Raw genomic sequence first — 8220 nt, forward strand, 5'->3', positions numbered from 1 at the left:
GCGGTTCTCCGGTGGATCGATAAAACCTCTGGCAAGGGGCATTTGACACCGAAAAATGCCGAAAATGGTGGAGAACTTCCGCTTCTATCCCCTCTCGTAGTGACTCATTCAACTTACTCGTTTAGTTTATCCAACGGAAATATTCGTTCACTTTCTCAGGTAGTGTTAATAACGCATAAGTTCATGGCTTGTGGTGATGACAGTTAAAACGGATTCTAAATTCATTGCGACGCTTCTGGTACTCTCAATATATTCAATTCTTAACTCGTGATATCAAAACTCTCTGTGAAAATACTGGAAGAAAATATTCTGGGTAGTTGGATCGGTACCATTAGTTACAGGAGCCATAGTTAGATAAGATTGCGGAAATATACTGCAGAACTGATATATTTAAGGTGCCTTTTTTCGCGTAGAATAAGGGACTATAGTATTTGCGATAGTATGTATAGTTAATTACTTACTATATTTGTCAATACTAGCTATCTGCATGCATTTCTTGGTATGTTATAACTTACAATTCATTAATTTATCACTTAATAAGCTAACTTTTCGTTTGCTAATACTAAGGAATGGTTTTATTTGCATGGTAGCATGTTCATGCCCCTACTTCTCTCCTAGTTTCTGGTACGACCGCGTGTCGTTTTCCTGTATGCTTGGCCTGTGTCCAGCAAGCGAGCGCGTGTCTGATTAAGGCTAGGATGAGTGCTGCATGTCTGGTGTGGAATCCTTCCATGCCACGCACCCTGGTGGTGGCTTACATGGTACCTACCTCGTAGATGTAATTGCTGGGTCGTGTATAATACGATAGGATCCTTTATGCCTAGACTCGATGAGGTAGGCCTAAGGGGAGTTGCTAACTCTACAGTGTAGGAATGGAGTTTACGAAGCGAATAATAGCCCAATGGGTGTCAAATTGTGCATGAAGGATTTCCTTCTAGTTGAAGTAAATGGGAAATATTTCACTTCTGTCGCGTGAACGGCGGTGAAAATTTTAATTTATTTCCACGGGGATAAATTCCCCTGAACCGGGAATCGAACCTCAGACTCCTTTAGTTTCCCGAGCCTCTGAGCATACCACTATGTTTTTCAGGTTCCTTAATTCCCATGTAAAAGCAAAAACTCCGTGGTTCGATTCCAGCTCCTGGGAAAATTTCTATCATGAAAATTAATATGTAGTTGATATAAGGACCCATGCCTTAAATGTCTTAACCCACTAAGGCCTAGCGGTACCGTTTGGTACCAGCTGGTAGTGCAGTACTAAACCTACCTTTTTTGTTATTTATTGTAATTTATTTGAGTTTTTGAGATTTTTAAATTGATAATCATATTTTAATGAGACTTTTTTCCGAAAAGTTGGCTATTTTAAGTAAAAATGAACATTAGATCTTTCTTAGAAGGACTTATGGTCTTTGCGGAAAAGAGTGGGATTGTTGAGTTTCTGAAGTTATATGGTCTACCTTTGAGAAAAGTTCCTTAAAATTATATTCCTATCCTTTAAAAAGGATCTTTATTAGGCTTACTTCGAGTATTGTGCCTGGTAAAGAGGCTAGCGGCTAAATTTCCTTGAACACCAGTGTTTTCGAGATTAATTTCAATATTTTGCCCATCACGTTCAAGCATATTTTTATCTTAGTATGCACATCGTACAATTATTATAATATTGTGTTGGAAATGATAGAATCATTGAAAAAAATTTAGTTTTGGACATTTGGACAGAGCATTTTTAGAGTTCATTTACGCCTGAAAATTATTACATTTCCTATTTTCCACAGTATCGGTAGAGCATGACCGCATATCCCGTTTCTTTTTCGTTTTGACTATATGTAAGATACAAGTTACCATCTTATATTCTCCTAATATAAATCATTTGCCCATGGATTGCCAAATTGCCCATGAAGTACCAAACACTGCACATTTTATTTTCACCAAAAATATTATTTTTCTTGAATTTTGATTACCTGATTACCAGACGATTAACATGCTGGTTGAATCATAGATAAGGTTAGTCAACTGTTTATTAATATCCTCAAAATATAAATGATGACATGAAATGAAAGTATGGAATTATAATTTTAATCAAATACGAACTAGAATTAAATAACGTATTTAGATATATGTGTATTAAATCTCTCTGAAGCTGGTGTAACTATTTATTCAAGGTATTTAATTATCCTTGACAGGTCGAGGAAAGGAAGACATTTCAAATATCAATTATTCAGTCTCTTTTACATTCCTTTTTTGATGGTTTATATCGTAGGTTGATGGTAACCATAACAGTTTTCTCTGCGTTTTGTGAAAATGGTTAATTTTGAATGTGGAATTTGAACGTTAGGAAGTACAGACCCTATATTTTGCTTTCCGCAGAAGAAATGATTCCCACCATTACTCGTTTTTCAACTTGGAAACCCTGCTCTGCTTATCGCTCCAGCCCATCGTAAATATAGACATTCGTTGCTGAGCATTACATAATTTCTGTAATTAGTCCTAATCCGCAAGTGGTTTCTCACACTTGCGCCGCAAGTGAGGTCAGGCGAAAGTATAATATTTCCTTTACCTTGTTTTCGAACTGGATGAGGATTATTTTTGCAAAACCTTTCCAACAGATTTTAGATACGTATGTCACTTAAAAAGTGCGGTTTGTCTTTGGTAGGTTTATTAAGTATGTATGTTTCAAAAACCTACATGAATACCGAGAAAATATCGGGAATGGAATGGTTGTTCTTGGAATGGAATAGAAAATTTATTATTATGTTCGCTCGTACCTAAGCCTGTGAGTTTCATGATAAAATTTTTCTTGAAAGAAAAATTTATTTTCGTATTTTTCACCGCCTAAGTAGACAGAGGCAGCCAAATTTTCGCATTTTAATGGCTGTTGAAGTTCCTATCGTGTTTATGTTTTTTGATCGAAAAAAATCATTTCTATCTATTTGTTGCTACTTGAAGCTTAGTCTATTTTTTTTACAAATTTGTGGACTTATTGGCGCATTGCGTAAAAATGTGGTTGGGATAAATGCATCGGAACTCATGGCATGGCTGTCGAGGACGTATTTAATTTTTACGGCTGTCTCAATTAGCGTTGTTTGTTCTCGCTTACTTGCATTCTAAGTCCATAGAGTTTTCAATTTTATTATAATGAATTCTTGATGAATTGATATATGCTTATGTGTTTATTGTCGTTTATTTTTTTAATTGCTGCGGTGATGAACTCGTATAATGTTTAAAAAATTAAAAAAAAACACGTCTAAATTTTCATACATTAGTCATGACCGTTATGTTTAATTATTTCAATGGAAAAAGTGACCAACTCAATTCAGAATCTGGAGGCGGATGCTGTATAGATAATTCGCTTTTATTTTTTACACTTTTTATCATTGGAAGTAGTAACAGACGAAGTAAAATAAAGGAAAGACATTTTAGTGTGTGCGTTTTTGCCTTAAGGAGTCAAGCCTGCAAAGAAAAATGATAAGCTTTAAGGCAGCATCTAGCATTTTTCATGAGTCTGGGGGATATTTTGTACGTTTCTATAACTTATGGCTGTTTTATCTATGATAAGTTACCTTTGATTAGTCCACCTTGAGCACTAGTAGCTTTAAGGGTGCAGATTTATCATAAAAATGGAGGCTAGGCATGATAAAGAGTTTTACCGCAAGTGCTTCTCTGGATGACTGGATCAGACATCCGTATTGTAATATTGCAACTTTTCGAACAATTTTAGTTCAAAGTTTTCCTGGATTAAAAAAAAAAGTGGTAAAGTTAATTGTATCCAAGAAAACGTATAATGGAATACCACAAAGTAAATCAAAAGTTAGTGAATTTTAGTTCAATCTATTTCAGACATTTTTCCTATTTTAAAAGCCTCTCAAACCGGCGTGATAAAGGCAAAACATGTGACATTCGAAGACATTAACCTTTTCAAGACCGAAATAACTTACCAACTGATATTTATAATTTTGTTTTGCCTGTCCAATTTATTTTACAGCTAATTAAGAGATATTATGAAAGAAAACCTGAAAAAAAATTTTTAAATGCGTTTTCAAGCATGTTCCCATCTGGGAACATGCCACAAAATTTTGCTGTTGCCTGAAAATTAAGTTATCACTTGACCAAAAAACTAAGTTTAACAATGTAATATATATTGAGATTTTGAATAAATGAGCATTTGTTATTGGAGACGGAGTGTAGGGAAAAATGTTGAATAAACCGCATACCTACTCACTACAGAGGTGCGGAAGACAACCAATTTTGAAAAGGTCTAATTAACGACCAATGTGTACACAAGTCATGCGATTCAATTTAAAAATACCTCCATGCTTTATTTACGTAGCAAAAACTATGAAAGTAATCACAGATAAGAAATATAATTTTCATGAATTCTTATAAATATGTTCCCAAATGGGAAAATTGGGCTGTAAACGGTTAACAGTTTTCCTTCTATGCGGCATATTTGTAGAAAATTGGAATTCATGACGGTGAAGTGGTCAAGAAAGCCGTAGGTTAAATAGAACCTGATCGCGGGTGATAAATGCTAATCCTACGAATCAACGAGTCAAGTACTTGTTTTTTCAGCTGTTCCCTCTGTAAGTCTTTATGCTCGAAGTATCGAAATACTGGTCAGAATATTGAAGATCTCCTGCCAAAATAGCTGTGGTTTTCATCGTATCTATATGTCAACTTAACAGGTGTGATGCGGTGACTAATAGTTGCAGATGAAATACTTATGCCGGTGCATTACGTGTACTCAGTGGATATTCTTCCAAGATCTCTTACATTGAAAACTTGTATCTGTTTTGAAGCATTCTTAGTATTTTTTTACTGTCTTTTGGTAAAGTCAACTGTTGTTTTCGATTGCTTTATGTATATTTGTAAATGGCAGTAAATACATGGTTGTAAATCATGTTTCGCAATTTAGACCCCAAATCCTCGCGTGACTTCGTCTATTGTACCAAAATACACTTCGTCTCTTATCAAACGGTTCTGTTTATCCAAATATATTATCTGGACAGCCTCTTTTGCTGAAAAGCCTATATTTACCCTTACATACTCTATCAGCTTTTCTTGGCTATCCATTACTGGGCCTCTCTTTAATCCTTCTCTGAGTGCTCTTTTATAAGCTTCTTTTACACATTCAATTGCTGCAGCTGCATGTTCGGTCATTCCTTCTATCATTTTCATGATTTCTCTTTCATTTTTCCATTCAGAACTCTAACTGGAGGCACTGGCTTCTGTCATCTTTACGGCGATGTTCACCTGATGAGTAGATATAAATGTGGATGGAAGGGTATTTTTACGGCAAAGGCAAACTTATAATTATTGTGCTGCGAAGTGAATTCCTGATTAATGCCTACGAAACCAAAGCAATCAAGGGTTGGTATGTATTTGTCAGTTTCTGGATTTACCGTGTAAAAGCGGCGTGTGTGTGTTTCGTAAAAAGGTGTTTGTAGAATTTTGGCTCTATGCGTCCTACCTATTTCATTTGGGCTTATTTCAGGCCATGTGCGCGGTACAATGCGTCACCGTGGCTACATTAGTTGTGAGTTAACGTTATTCTGCTTTTCTATTTATATTTGATGTCGGCAGATAACATTATATTTTGTTGGCTTGTAGTTTTCCGTGGCATTCTCGATCTCTCCATCTTCCGGATTTTCGCCGCGTTTGTTGTCAGAAGTTGGCGACAGCTTCGCCGTGATTCTACAAAGCGTCCTCAGGTCGAAGTGCTAAAAATATATGAATGGAATATGGAGAGATCCTAAAATTATAATATTCTCGAAGGCTAGGTAGTGTTCGGATCTATCTTGTACAATGCCGTTTTGAATGAGTGTCACCGATAACTGGTGTGGGTTCAATACAGCGACAATCTATGAGGTCATCCGCCGTGATTCTAAGCTGAGAGCTAACTGTGCTGTTATCCTCGCCGTCGCTTTACTTCCAATTACTGCGGCCGATCTTTCCAGCATTTCCTCTTAGGCACATCCGCCATGTCGCCCCCTCATTTTCGTTATCTCCATGTCACTTGGGATACACTCTGTTATCTCTAGCATTGCAGCCTTCAGCTTCAAATTTCCCGGAGTCGGGGCAAAAATTTCCCCGCGGTTGGAATGATGAAATCATCCGTTGCCTCCGCATCTATTGTTTCTCTGTGGTTGTGATGTACTCATGTCAAAATGAGTGTTATTATTTATAAGATACATTAATATTTGGTTATTACACGAACCATACTTATGTGATTGAGCTCATAGCCCTTTACCATCGCTTTTACTTCTTTAGTACTTCCATTTTCGATACAATTCACTCTTTAAACTTTTTGCCAATTAAGTTTCACATTTTTGGATCGATAATTTCTGCGCTCTTACTATACATGTCGATAATAGGCATTCTCCACATCCTTTTCGGCAAAATCAGAGGAAAGAGGCTAACTTTATTGACAGTCCTTGCTTTTATGTTGAGCCTTGCGTAACTTACCTCATATACGTTCATTTCCCCGTTTCATACTACCAGCTGAAGAAATTTTCCATCCGTATATTGAGTTATTGTATTTTATTAATTCAGCGAATAAGCGGCATAATCGTCGAAGCTGTTGCCAAACTTTTTCCCTTGCCATCACACACGAAAAATAAAAATGTTTGTGGAAATATAAGAATCCTTTGTTCAGTGTAGTTCACCGATGGCATGTCGTTTTCAGCATGTATTCTGTACGATTAAGGTGTAGCTTAACCATCGCAAAGTTCATTACCCACTTTTCAAATAATATTATCTGTGGTATTTCTATTACCCCTTCTGGTAACGAAAACGGACCCACCTCAACTTATTACGATTCAAACTTTAATAATTTTAGCATAGAACCTCGGCATCAAGGGCCATAACATTGTCTGACACAGAAACAAGGAGGGCCATATTTTAATGTACTTAGTAGTTACTGTGGACATCTGGTCTGGATCAGTGCTTGGTTATTGGTGAGTTATGATTCAATTACTTACTGAGGGCCTCATAGAATATTGTATTTCTTTATGTGCATATGACCCTATTCTGCTTTATTTAATACCCCAGTCTAGCTACCTTGTCGTTCATTCGACAATCGGTTGTCTTTTTGTTTGAGATGATAGGCTTATGATATTGATTTATTTATTTATCTATGGTAACAGTTAACGTTTCTTGTTTCGCATGCCTTGGCAAATTTCTAGCTGGCTTTAGGTTTTCAAAAGTCATTTAAATTTATAAAAAATAAATTTATGAAGGTAGAATCCTTTACCTTAAGGCACAACTTATTTAAAGTCTCTTTCCGTCTTAAAAATAAGTATTGCCTGGGACGTGCGAATAGAAACGGCCTCTGGAAAGACATTCTCTTTGCTTTCTCTCTGTGTAACCAAGCTGACGTTCAATCAATACGCGAACCTTTTCATGGCCTGGGCGAAGCTCTAGAATGATTTATAACTCGCCCAAGTTGTGGTTGAGCCTTATAGAATCCAAAGAGGAATTCTCGCCGAAGCTGTCTGCATGGAAAAACAAGATGGCGGAACTTCTTCTCTATCGATTCCCCAGCGCATTGCGCTCGCCCGATTCATGCTTGCAAGTTTGAGAATCGTTATAAGTTAAACGGAAGAATGTAGCGTAATGGCCGCTTATTTGTAAAATAATTCATCTTTATATGCCATTTGGATATACCTTAGATGAGTGAAATGGTTGCTTCACCATAAGTTGTCATTACGAATAATTAAGATTTCATTGGTGTCCGGAAACAGAATGAGCCAACTCAACTTAATTTTCTCTACATTTCGGCGATATTAAATTGAAAATATACTGCTAAAATACAGAAGTCATGGAGTTCATTATTTGTGGAGTGCATTTAAAAAAAAGTTATTTACAGCGAGAATTCTGAAATTTTGGTGTTATTACTTTGTGTTAATGTGTAGCCTGTGAGTTATATAGTTGTGTATATTTAATGTGTGCGTAAATTTACGTATTCATGATTGTGATATTAATGTTTGTTTTGTACTTATGTAAAATGTGACCATAAAGGATGCTCCAGGAGGATCCTCCAGAATGGATAAATTAATGGCTATTTGTCATATTTTTATTCTGATTTTAAAGAGTGAAAAATATTATAGTGCTTATTTATATGCGCTGAAGGTTAGCAATTCAGCTTTGAGATGCAATTTCGTATCCGTGGTGGTGGTGACCCAGTGTCTAAATAGTAAGACTAGTAGGTGTGTGTAAAATAATATA

Source organism: Ischnura elegans, chromosome 5, assembly GCF_921293095.1.
Source record: "Ischnura elegans chromosome 5, ioIscEleg1.1, whole genome shotgun sequence".
NCBI classification, from domain to species: domain Eukaryota; kingdom Metazoa; phylum Arthropoda; class Insecta; order Odonata; family Coenagrionidae; genus Ischnura; species Ischnura elegans.